This window comes from Heterodontus francisci, chromosome 24, assembly GCF_036365525.1.
Source record: "Heterodontus francisci isolate sHetFra1 chromosome 24, sHetFra1.hap1, whole genome shotgun sequence".
In the NCBI taxonomy this organism is placed as follows: domain Eukaryota; kingdom Metazoa; phylum Chordata; class Chondrichthyes; order Heterodontiformes; family Heterodontidae; genus Heterodontus; species Heterodontus francisci.
This window is the reverse complement of record NC_090394.1, coordinates 30,784,567-30,798,049: the sequence shown is the minus strand read 5'-3', so window position 1 is coordinate 30,798,049 and position 13,483 is coordinate 30,784,567. Positions and strand designations below refer to the sequence as shown.

Sequence of the window (13,483 nt, the reverse complement as noted above, 5' to 3'; positions counted from 1 at the left end):
GCTGAGTATTTTCCAACACTTTTTCTTTTTATATCACTAAAACAGATTATCTGGTCATTAGAACATTTCTGTTTGTGGAACCTTGCTGTGAGTAGATTGGCTGCCACGTTTCCCGCGTTACAATAGTGGCTACACTTCAAAAGTACTTCATGGCCTGTAAAGCCCTTTGGGCTGTGCTCAGGTTGTGAAAAGTGCTACAGAAATGCAAGTCTTTCTTCTAGTTGTACAGCCTGTACACTACACATACCTCTGCACAAAGATAGGATATTCACAAAGGATAATTCAGGAATCTACTGAATTCTTAAGAGTAGAATTCTGTTCATAATTATCTTTTGGCTTTCAGTAAGGTTCTGCAGTACTGTGTGACCTCTGATACTACCTTTCTAAAACTAAAAACTTATCTGCTGCCAGTAATGAATCAAGACTGTGGAAATCAAGAGAAGGGAGGCCCCCCGTACTAACATAAATGTGAAACTCATATCTGCTTTAAATATCTGGCACTGCGTTAGCTCAGGGCACTTTTGTTCTGCAACCAACTTGGCTCGAGCTATTAAAGAGGAATGTAATACATGGTCTCTTCTGACATTAATGTATGTTGAGCATGACACTCAAACCCTTTAGCAGAGAAACTGCTTAAAGCCCCAGCTCTGAAATTTCTGGTGAGTGTGGGGGGGAGGGGGAAGGGACACAGATCTGGGGTGGAGACAAACTTCCATCTGCCCAATGACATTATCCACTGACCTCTCCAAAATCCTGAGGTCAAGCCTACTGAAATGTAAGGGGTGGGTGTCTGCACTGTTCACAGGGTAACCGAGACACCTTCCTGGGCAGAGAAGAGGAGGATCAGAGGAGTGTTAAGGGGTGGAAGTGGGAAGTGGAGGGATGGGAGAGCGGGAAGCAGAAGGACGGGGAGCGGGACATGGAGGGACAAAAGAGATTTTTCTGTGAGAACCTTCTGCAACATTTGTGAGCTCTGGGAAGGAGGGGGAAATGTTAAAAAGAAAACTGATCAATTTCTTTTTCACTGTCAGTTCCTTTGCGATCAATCGCATTGCAAAACTGGCTTCTGTCCCCCCCCCCCCCCCACCCACCCTAACAGCCTTAGTGATGCTGGTTGCCAGGGTCCCAAAGGTGTGACAGTTCCCCGACCTCCTACCTGAAAGATAGTGTTGGTGGGTGACTTGCGCTTGAACCATTTTGCCTGTGTATGTGGCATTTATTGCAGAGACACTGTAGGGTTAAGTATTTTGCTTTTGAGACAATAATTGTCACAGTCAAATTCCACTGGATAAATAAAGTATATTACATACAAAAAAGAAAAGGCAGCACAGATGTGTAAGTGTGCCATGTTATTAAAGTCACTGAGTCAACAAAGGGCATATAAAGAGGTGTTTTTCTTCACAAAGCTGAATCAACAACATTTCTTGTTCAACCCATTTCAAGCCTTACACATAATTAAGCTTGTGCACAGAGGTTGTAATTTTCAGAGAAAAATATTAATTTAAGTACTGAATCATACTGCCTGAGCAGTAAACCATGCCCTGTCCAAGCAGAGAGCTCAACAACCTGCTCCCAGGCTTTCGCTGCCTGATAGCGAGCTCTAAGCGATGCAAAGTTACCTCCCCCAACCTATTTACTCAGTGGGTAGCATTCTCGCCTCAGTGTCAGAAAATCATGGGCTCAAGTCTTACTCCAGAGACTTGAGCACGTAATCCATGCCGGCGCTCCCAGTGCAGTTGGATGAGACAGTAAACCGAGGTGCCATTTACCCTCTCAGGGACGTAAAGATCCCATGGCACTATTTGAAGAGAAGGGGAGTCCTCCATGGTGTCCTGGCCAATATTTATCTCTCAACCAATATCACTAAAGAACGATTATCTTCTGAACATTATCTCGCTGTGGTATCTTGTTCTGCACAAATTAGCTGCTGCATTTGCTACACTACAACAGTGACTACGCTTCAAAAAAATTGCACCATTGGCTATGAAGCGCATTGAAATTTCCTGAGGTTGTGAAAGGTGCCTCTTTTAAACCCAAGGGGAAGATTTGCCTCTCTGCGGGTTAATAGATGAAACTGGAAGTTGACATTGTGTGATGAATCACAAGCATTACCACATGCTATACAAGGCACTGTAACTGGCTGCGCCATGGGCTCCCCATGGCAGTGGACCCCAGGGCTCCCGACGGCAGCGGACCCGGGGGCTCCCAATTGCTGTAGCAGCTCAGTGGTAGCACTCTTGCCTCCGAGTCAGACGTCTCGTGTTCAAGCCAAGCTCATGGAATCAGTTACCAGGGAAACCTGTCCTGTTTTGCTTCCCAGTTTGGTATGGAACTACAATGGCAACTTGATGCAAAGTTATCTCCCTGTGATTTCAGCCTCTATGGCCAGGCGCAGACAATGGACCCACTATCACACTCTGTGGAGATGTCATTGTCTGGTGAGAAGTATTCTTTAGGTCAAGTAACTTGTGTTATCCCAGACACAATTTTACATCACAAGCATCAAATCCAATATAATTTTTTTTAAATCATGGAGATTTAAGAGTCCAGCTGCTAAACCATCAAGAGCTAAAATCCTGAGTATATTTTTCCTGCAGGTTGAAACATTGCACTGTTGCTTTGTGTGTGGAGTCCTACTCCACAGATCTGGGCCTGTAATCCCCCTGGAGCCAAAAGGGTTAAATTATTAGGACCGTTTGCATAGACTTGCTTTGTATTCCCTTCAGTATTGAAGATTAAAGGGTGATCTAATTGAAGTGTTTAAGATGACTAAAGAAGTTGATAGTTTCTAGCTATCCTATTTGCACTGGTGGGGAGTCCAGAATAAGGGGGGCGGGGTCATAACCTTCAAATTAGAGCCAGGCCATTCAGGGGTGATATCAGGAAGTACTACTTCACACAAAGGATAGTGGAAATTTAGAAGACCCAAACTGCGCAACCACCTCCCCCCCCCCCCCCAATCCCCACCCAAGAAGCTGCTGAGACTGCGGGCAATTGAAAATTCCACACTGAGATTGATAGATTTATATTAAGAAAGGATATTACGAGGTTTGGAACCATGGCCGTTTCATTGAGTTAAGTCACAGATCGGCCATGATCTAGTTGAATGGTGGAACAGGCTCGAGGGTTAAACCTCTGTTCCTATGTTCTTGTATTCACCAGGTGACTTGATATGAAATGCCCCTTTAGAATTTTCCATTGCTGCCACTTTTAAATGCACCAGCATTTTAACCTAATAGAATAATCAGTTTCATCAATAAATACAATGGCACGAGAAGCTTTAGTTCTGAAGAGACACTGGAGAAACCGGGGTTCTTTTCATTACAGAAGGTTAAGAAGTAATTAAATAGGGCATCAATATTATAAAGAGTCTTGCTACATTACAAGAGTGACTACACTTCAAAGGTATTTCATTGACTGTAAAGTGCTTTGGAACATCGTGAAAGGCACTACAGAAAGCAGAGAGGTTGAGAGAAATTGTCTTAAGCATTTGAATGCAAGGGCATGGAATGTCCTACTAGAAACAATGGTGGAGGGGAGAATCCAGAACAGCATTTAAAAAGGATGTGGAGAAATATATGAAAAAGAAAAAAGTATTAAAACCATTTGGGGAAAGAGGCAGGCAAATTGGAATAAGTGGGTAACTCTATCAGCAAGTCAGCATAAATGTGATGGGCTGAATGGCTTTCTCCTGGGCTGTGAAAATACTATGATTCTATGAAACCTCACTGTTTGGCTTTGTAATTGAAATGGAAGAATGCTAGATTTCCATTCACAGTGACCACATTCACAACTTTTTTTTTTGGAGTGAGGGAGAAGGGGTGAGAGAAATGGAAACATTTGCAATCCTGTATTTAGATAGCACCTTTAATGTAGTAAAGCATCCAAGGCGCTTCATAGGAGCGTTATCAGACAAAATCTGACACCGAGCCACAAAAGGAGCTATAAGGACAAGTGGTCAAAGTAATGGGCTTTAAGGAGTCTCTTGAAGGAGGAGCGAGAGATAGAGGATTAGGGAGGCAATTCCACCGCTTTGGGCCTAGGCATTGAAGGCACCACTGCCAATGGTGGGGTGATGAAAATTGGACATGCACAAGAGGCCAGAATTGAAGGAGCGCAGAGATCTGAGGGTTGTAGGAGGTTACAAAGATAGGGAGGGGTGAAGCCATGGATGAGCATTTTAAAATCATGGTGTTACAGAGTAATGCACCTGCCAACTGTGCAACAGAATGGCCAGCAACTGTGGAATAATCCAGGCTCCGGATGGTCAGGTTTTGCCGGCCTACACGGGAGCGCAGCCTAACTGTGACAAAATCTTTAACAATAATTAGTGGATTGTTTTGTTTCTTTGCCAGTGCAGTTTTACATAATGACAGCTGATAAAATGTCACCAAGCAAATCTACGAAAACAGCACCATATGTAACTGGCTGTTCAAAATGCAGCACATGGAATCTGTCTCCAAGGATAGGCTGGAATATTTTCTTTGGAAAAATTCCATCAGCTATGTACTCTGGGCTACAAAAATAAATCAGAGGAAAGAGTTGGGTTATAGTGTGTAAAAACAACTGTTAATTGCACTGTGCCATAGAGTTCAAGAAAACAGACACACTCTTGTGCAGAAAACACAGTCTGCTCTGCTGTACTGTGCATCAGCCAAGACTACTTCCTTCCTCTTACTGACTTTGGAGTATGACTTACCCTCTGTCCTTGTGTAACTGCATATGGTAAGGTAAAACAAAATAGCTTATTAAAATTCCATTTGAAATAACTATATTAAAGCAGGATTTTCTTCAATTATGCATTCCAATTTTTGAAAGTCAAGTCACTCAACTATTGAACTAAAACTAAATTAGTGCTGGTATTTACAACATTTGTTCCAAATGTACAGGCCTTTTCTTCACTCAGAAAAGGAAGTTAGAAACATTCTTTACAAATTTATAAGCTGTGTGGCATTGGTTTATGCCCCAATTCGTCAAAGGGAAAGTCTTTGAGAGCACAGTCTTGAGGACAGACATTTCATGGCCAGGGTGGAAAACAGGGGTCATTGAACCAGAAGGGATTTAATTCCCTCACCAGCATCCCCTCCACCCTGCCCCTAGTGGTCACATCAAGAGCAGCCAATCCTCAGGAAGCCTTCACAATTGCCCTGGAGTTTCTAGGAATTAATGATTAATCTCTTGGACACTGTTGCAAGAAAGTTGGAAGAAAAATCTTCAAAATGTGCCTTTCTTGTTTCCAATTTTCTTTGAACCTTTTCATTTATTGGTTACAAAAGCATTGGAGATATCAAAAAGGCTCTTTGACTGGGGTGAAGCAGTTGGAAGCGAGAGGCCTCGTGATGGAACCTCCAGGAGTACATCTAACCAGAGTTGGCAACTGTAGTCACGGTGTAACTGATTTCTCTTAACAAATTTCTCAATTCAAATTGCCCAGTCAACTGTTTTTAGATGGAATTCCTACTTTGCTGTGATATCATTGGTGCTACTTCAAATGATTGAATAATTCCATTTTTAAATGTTAAACTATCAGGAGTAGGCTGTACTTCAAAAATTGTGAAATATTTTGAGATCCTTCAATATCCCATCTCCAGTATTTTTTAAATAATAATTCTTCTCCTGGATTTTGTTTGCAGCAGTGTCCAGGAGATCTTCATTGCTGCTCACCCCAGGTGAAGACTGCACATTCACATTGGACAGTTGGCAGAAGGCACCGCCCAGGTGAGTGGATTATTGAAACCTGCATTAAGGTATATGTACTGATGGGTATGGTCACTGATTTGACTCCAGGGAGATTTTTTTAAAGTACTGATTTGAAATGCAATCGTGCCATAAATTATTCAGGACTTTTTTCAGCGGGAGGTTAGTTTCATTTCAGTTTCTCATACATGCTCAAAAAAAATTGAGCTGATTACAGAATATTGCATGTAATTATATAACAGGTACCAACATGAATCGCTATGTGATTGAGATGGAATACACAGCTGCATTGATCGCACTGTCAGCAGATAATATCACTGTACATAAATACAGACATCACCTCACTTATGTTAATGTAAATAACTGCTATTGCTGTAACATTTTTGTGATTCATTTGCTCAGACGCTGTCCGAGTTGTTATTCAGCTGTTGATCCATGTCACAGCTTGTATTCAATCAACAACTTGCATTTATATACTGTTCCCAAGGCACTTAAGAGAGTAATCAAACAAAAATTTAACACAAAGCCATATAAGGAGATATGATAGCAGGTAATCAAAAGCTTGCTCAAATAGCTGGGTCTTAAGGAGTATCTTAAAGGAGGAGAGAGAGGTAGAGAGGGGTAGAGGCTTAGGGAAGAAATTCCAGAGCTTTAGGGCCTAAGCAGCTGAAGGCACAGCTACCAAAGGTGAAGCGATGAAAATCTGATGTGCAAGAGGCCAGAATTAGAGGAGTGCAAAGATCAATGCAAACAAGTATTGTTAAATCTTGCACAACTTTCTATACAGATTTATTGCTGTGTATGGACTGCCCAGAAGCACTTCAATCTTGGCACATTTATTGCAAACTCTGACTGCGGGGTTTCCTTCACAAAAAAATTGTTGACTGAAGTGTGTTCTCACATTAAGAGGAGGCACCTGATAATTTATATCTCCTCCACATACATTGCAGAACTGGACTTGGCACAAAAGTAATCAGCATGGGAATCTGAAATATATTTGCAGTCACAGTTACAGGAAAAATTGACACTGGACACATGGTGTATTGAGCAGCAAGCCAATCACTATGCAAAAGTGAAAGACAAGTTAGAAAGAAAGAACTTGCATTTATATAGCACCTTTCACAATCTCAGGACATTCCAAAGTGCTTTACAGCCAATGAAATACATTTTAAGCATCGTCACCATTATAATCTAGGAAATGTGGCAGCCAATTTTCACACAGCAAGATCCCACAAACAGAAAGTGATAATGACCAGAGAATTGTTTTTTAGTGGCGATCTTGGTCGAAGGATAAATATTGACCAGAACAATGGGCATCTATTCCTCTTCAAAATAGTACCATGGGATCTTTTACATCCATTTGAGAGGGCAGACGGGGTGTCGGTTTAACATCTCAACTGAAAGACAGCACCACCAACAATGCAGCACTCATTCAGTACTGCATTGCCTAGATTTTTGTGTTCAAGTCTCTGGAGTGCGACTTGAACCCACGGGATGGAATTTTATGCTCTCCCCCATGGCGGGTTTGGAGGCAGGGAGAGTATAAAATCAGGTGGGATGGTGGTGGGAGTGGGGGGGAAACCTGCCACCATCCCACCTCCCGCTGAAATTTAGTCCAGAGTGTGAAGGCCTGTGAACAGTTAAGGCCTGCTCAGTTCGGGAAAAAGAACCCAACCGATCCACAGCGGACCCAAGCCCAACCCAGCTTGAGCCCCTCCAATTTTGTCCTGAGCCCGACCCGACCATCCCTTTACTTAGCTTCCGAGTGGGAAGCGCAAACTCAGTTTCGTCCCGGACTCCCAGCTCAGTTAAGTTTTTTTAAAATTTTTAATACTGACCGGCAGAGCACTTACCATGTGTGTCCGGCCCGACCCGACCCGACCCGAGCCTGAAAGCTGGACCCGGAAGAGGGGCCCGACTCGACCTGAACCCGACACGTCGTTGGGTCCCATCGGGTTCGGGTCGGGTAGCAGGCCTTTAGTAAACGGCCTTCCCACCCTGCTGCCAATTGAGGCCCTTAACTAGGTAATTAATATCTAATTAAGGTCCTCTTCCTGCTGCAGCCACAATTATCCATGTGGAGGTAGACCTGTTGCCACACAGGAAGCATGGCACCAAAAACTGTGTGCTGTGTGGGCTTCCTGGCTGTGTTGGCGGGTGGGTCCTCATTCAAAGGCACTAAATGCCTGAACAAGGGATCTGGCATCAGGAAGGGTGGGGTCCGCTGAGGGCCACCCCCACCCCCCCCCCCGCCCTTGCTGCCAACTTCCCCCCCACCCCCCCTACAACGAGACCCCACCTGCCCTGACCTATCTTAAGCCTGGTTCCAGCGCCGCTGCTCAGTGTCAGGTCGTTGCAGCTACAGCATTAGCCACTGCCTCCGCTGCGGTGCTGCAGCTGCTGATCTCTGATTGGCTGGCAGCTCTGCAAGGCCGGGACTTCCAGCAATGGGGTCTTAAATCGTACAGAAGGCCCGCTGCTGTCCAGCTAAGTGCCTGATTGGCACTAAATTCAGCAGGCCTTCCGTACAAGAGGTGATGCTGGGATCTCAGCATTGGTTTCCCCCAACATTGAGACCCCTGTTGCCAGTATAAAACTACCCCCATGAGCTTCTGATTCAGGGGCAAGAATGCCACCAACTGAGCCACGGCTGAGAGAAGGGCTTCTGTCAAAGCACTGGATGTGGGGATAGTATAGTTGGGGTAGAATTTCAGCCACCGAATGGTGGAGAAGGCTCATTGGGTTGTATGGCCTACTCATGCTTCTATTTCTCATGTTCTTATACGCCTTTCTCTTTTATGTGCTGATCAACCTACTGTATATTTTCACCAACTCCTGATCTTTATTTCTGAAATCCAATATTCATAATTTTTTGAGTTTACCATGAGTTAACTACCAGTGATTTTTGTAGATAATTAGTTTTGGGGCAGCAGGGGGAAACGGGTGGCACCGCATTGGCCGCCTATTATACGCCCTGTCTGACAACTCAATTTCATCCAAGTCACTGGAACTGATCTCAAAGTGTGCAGCGCATGACAGGCAGCGGTGCAATACCACCTGTTTTGTGCTTCCATTTCAAGGCAGATTTCAAGCAACCCTTGAAAAGATTCGATCCTTTCGGTGACAGGGCAGCTACATTGGTACAGGATCTGTGTTCCAGCACTGCAGCACCACAATGGGGGGAAGTTCTCAATCATTGGTGGCAAGTTTCTGCTCAAGGCTGGGATGTCAGGGTAGACAGAGAAAAAGGAAGAGAAAATCAAGGGGTGGAAAGAGAACAAACAACACTAGCCCTGTCTCACACACACTACCAGAACAGTTACAGCACAACGGCGAGGTTGATTACGTTCCTTCCAGGGACTGGGCAGTGCACTGGAGGAACAAATCCAAATTAAGGGGAAAAGAGAAATAATTCTAATGAGAGATTAAAGACTCAGAATCCCTTCTCGATTGAGAAGCAACAGATTGCCTCCGTTTTCTCTGTAATTAATGAGCTGCTGAGAGAATGTGGAACACACAGCTTTATAAACATGCAATTTCTGAGTACAATTTTGTTAAGTGAATCGATTATATAAAAAATTTTAACTAAAAGAGGAATTCAGCACTGAGGTTTCTGCATGCAATACAGTCACGAATACTATTATGAAAGAAGGGAATACTGATACAACCCACTCACTATCGCAAATGATTTCATTGTTTCTCTGAATTATGATTTAACGTATGCATTTGTTTCCAACTGCCTTAAATCTAAATCTGCACTGCAAGTGCCAACATTTGACAATATTGTCTGCCATCTAAACAAATTAGAAACACAATAGAAGCTGGAAGCTGCACATGGACAATCGTGGTTCAAGAGCATGTTATTAGAACAATCAGTTATTCCCAGGGACAGGGTCATCTCTGGCTTTTTCTGCTGCTTGCATGAGATGTTGCAGACAAAAGCTCTCCAGTGCCAAACCAGGAGAGTACACAGGAGGCAGCAATTGCCACTGTTTTTAAACAGCTTCAAATAGATTTCTGCAAACCGACCCTGTAAAACTGGCATAAAAACAAGAAATGCAGGTCTGACAGCATCTGTGGAGAGAGAAGCAGAGTTAAAGTTTCAGGTCAGTGAGCTTCATCAGAAATGGCAATGTGCCACCACTGCAGTGACACTCAAGAAATAATGAATCAATGGGAGAAGAGAAATAAATTAACCACCCCCCCATTCCTATTTTACAACTTATCACGTTTTGATACAGCATTTGGGGGAATTCCTAAATATTAAATTTTAGTATTGCTGAAAAGAGGCATTTTGTCAAAGCTTTTCGTCCTACACTCATCAGGACAATTCACAATAAGGGAAACAACAAATTTATACCGTACGAGAAGAGAGTGCTGATTGGTTGGCAAGTGGACTCTGATTGGTAGAGGTGTTGCATGGAGAATGCACCAGTTTATGGTGACTGACAGTAACTGTCAAGCTTTGTTTGAAATTTAAACCAGGAAGCTTGGCTCTGATTGGTCAAAACATTGCCCTGAGGAATGAACCAGTGAATGGCTGTCATATATTTTGTTTAGCTGAAATAGGTACAATGTGTGTACATGTTCCTTCTGTCTACAAAGAACAGGGCCCTGTGTATTAATATATGTAACTTCCTGTACGCGCAAATGCGCCACACTGTGAGCCCAACTGACGATCTTAAATTGGTTGTCAGCGTAATTCTTAGCACATTGAGGATTATTTAGCAAATGTTGTCCAATCGTGGAATCATATCTAATGTTGGACACTGTTTTGAGTTTTTCAAGCATGGGCTGGTTGGGTACGGCCTGTACCTTGCCCATTGGGAAGAATGGAAGGGACATGTTGTTTGATACAAGCTGCCCGTCTTTGGGACGTACAACCTATATACCTAGCATCACACTGGCATTGAAATTCATATATCACATTACTCATTTATGTGGTAGGCAGAATGTCTTTTTGGCTTGACGGCATCATCCAGTTAGTGGCGAACTAACGAAAGAACTAGCTTCACCCTCACATTTTTGGGATCCAATTCCCTTCCAGAGTAATATGAGGTAGACTGGGCACTTTGCAGGATTGTATCAAACAACATGGACTCGCCTGTCCACCATCTACAAGGCACAAGTCAGGAGTGTGATGGAATACTCTCCACTTGCATGGATGGGTGCAGCTCCAACAACACTCAAGAAGTTCGACACCATCCAGGATAAAGCAGCCCACTTGATTGGCACCCCATCCACAAACATTCATCGCATAGTCGCAGCAGTGTGCACCATCTACAAGATGCATTGCAGCAACGCACCAGGGCTCCTTAGACAGCACCTTCCAAACCCGCGACCTCTACCACCGAGATGGACAAGGGCAGCAGATGCACGGGAACACCACCACCTGCAAGTTCCCCTCCAAGCCACACACCATCCTGACCTGGACCTATATCGCCGTTCCTTCACTGTCGCTGGGTCAAAATCCTGGAACTTCCTTCCTAACAGCACTGTAATATAAGAACATAAGAAATAGGAGCATGAGTAGGCCATTCGGCCCCTCAAGCCTGCCCCATCATTCAATAAGATCATGGCTGATCTGCCTCAGACCTCAACTCCTGTTTCGTGCCAGCTCCTCATAGTCCTCAACTCCCTGATATTTCAAAAATCTGTCTACTCCTCTTTAAATACTTTCAGTGATCTAGCCTCCACAACTCTCTGGGGTAGAGAATTCCAGACATTCACAACCCTCTGAGAGAAGAAATTCTTTTGCATCTCAGTTTTAAATGAGTGTCCCCTTATTCTGTAACTATGTCCCCTAGTTCGAGATTCCCCCACTAGTGGAAACATCTTCTCAACATCTACCCTGTTAAGCCCCCTCAGAACCTTGTACGTTTCAATAAGATCACCCCTCATTCTTCTAAACTCTATTAAATAAAGGCCTAAACTGTTTAGCCGTTCTTGATAAGTCAACCCCTTCATCCCCGGAATCAGCCTAGTGAATCTCTTTTGCCTCCAATATCCTTTCTTAAATATGGGGACAAAAACTGTACACAGTACTCCAGGTGCGGCCTCACCAACATCCTGTACGGTTGTAACAAGACTTCCCTATTTTTAAACAAAGTGATTCTTGACAACGCAGCCAGCCGCTGACATCATCAGACTGCGCCAAGCTGGGCACATACGCAAACGGGCTCCTGCTCTCTGTGTGCGCGCAGCATTCCGCATTGCCAGGACTGGTTGGCGCATGCGCAGATGACGTCATCGTGTAACGTGGCGAAGTGTGGGGGAAGCGGGGAGAGAGCGGGAGGGAATTGGGGAGAGCGCGGGGGGGAATCGGGGCGAGAGCGGCCGAAGACTTTGGTGGCGGCGGGTGCACTTTCTCCCCGATTCCCCCGCCCGCTCTCTCCGACCACTTGCTCCCCCACCCGCCTCTGCCTGCTTTCTCCCTCCCCCTCCACCCCCCCCCACCCCTCTGTCCCCTACTATCTCCGGCCATTGTGTGCTGCCATGGGTTTGAGTTGCCTTTCTGTGATTGTTTGAGCAGCACCATCTTTAGTCCTGGCAGCTGCCTGAACGTCGCAGACTGTGACGTTTTAGTGGAACAGGCTGCATTTGCACATGTGCCATTACAGCGACACCTAGTGGTTGTGTTGTCAGCAAACAGCCATTTTTAAACTCCAACCCTCAAGCAATAAAGGCCAAAATTCCATTTGCTTTCTTAATTACTTGCTTCATCTGCATGCTAACTTTTTGTGTTTCATGCACAAGAACACCCAGATTCCTCTGTGTTGCACTTTTTTGAAGTCATTTTCCATTTAAATAATAGTCTGCCTTTTGATTCTTCCTACCAAAGTGTATGACCTCACACTTTCCTACATTAAACTCCATCTGCCAAGTTTTTGCCCACTCACTCAACCCCCTCCTCCAAGTCATTAATATAGATAGTAAATAATTGAGGCCCTCCACTAGTTACGTCTTTCCAACCTGAAAGGGGTCCATTAATCCTGACTCTCTGTCTTCTGTGAGTTAACCAATCCTCAATCTATGCTGATACATTACCCCCAAATCCGTGAGCTCTTAGCTTGTGCAATAATCTTTTATGTGGCACCTTATCGAATGCCTTCTGAAAATCCAAATACACTACATCAACCGGTTCCCCTTTATCAACTTTGCTTGTTATATCCTCAAAGAACTCTAGCAAATTTGTCAAACATATTTCCCTGCAGCAGTTCAAGAAGGCAGCTCACCACCACCTTCTCAAGGGCAATTAGGGATGGGCAATAAATGCTGGCCTAGCCAGCGACGCCACATCCCAGGAACAAATAAAAAAAACTGGATAGCTCTTTCAAAGAGCCAGCATGGGTATGATGGGCCAAATGGTCTCCTTCCATGCTGTATGATTCTATGATCTGCACAAACAATCACTCAGCAGATTGGAAAGGGGAGTGCATGATGATACCTGCATCACTGCATCAACAAATACTGTACACAAGATACAGGAGGAAACAGCATCTCAGTAGTTCAAGCAACAGCACCCTCTGCAAAGTGAGTGCATTTTCCTGGCAGCTAATACTTCAATTACCAAAGTCTTCTCTCACAATGGGCTGTTAAGGATAAAGCCCAAATTTGCCCATTCATAGTTGAGCAAACAATGACATGACTCCAACAAATATGGGATTTTGGCACCACTGAGGTACTTAACACTTTGCTCATTATGTCAAAGAACTTGCATTTATATAGCACCTTTCATGACCTTAGGATGTCCCAAAGCACTTTACCGTCGATGAAATACTTTTTC

The 13,483-nt window shown here is 44.2% G+C and overlaps 2 protein-coding genes across 10 annotated transcripts in view; one reads left to right on the top strand and one right to left on the bottom strand.

The window, feature by feature from the left end:
- Nucleotides 1–13,483, bottom strand: part of LOC137383282 (uncharacterized protein C7orf50 homolog) — a 393,434-nt gene that overhangs the window by 41,477 nt on the left and 338,474 nt on the right. The window lies entirely within an intron of this gene.
- The window catches only part of gpr146 (G protein-coupled receptor 146), an 89,459-nt gene that overhangs the window by 8,090 nt on the left and 67,886 nt on the right, over nucleotides 1–13,483 (top strand). For all 5 annotated transcript variants that reach the window (XM_068055844.1, XM_068055845.1, XM_068055842.1 and 2 more), the window contains one exon: nucleotides 5,634–5,718. The gene's annotated coding sequence lies outside the window, so the exon portion shown is untranslated. The remainder of the gene's footprint in view (nucleotides 1–5,633; nucleotides 5,719–13,483) is intronic.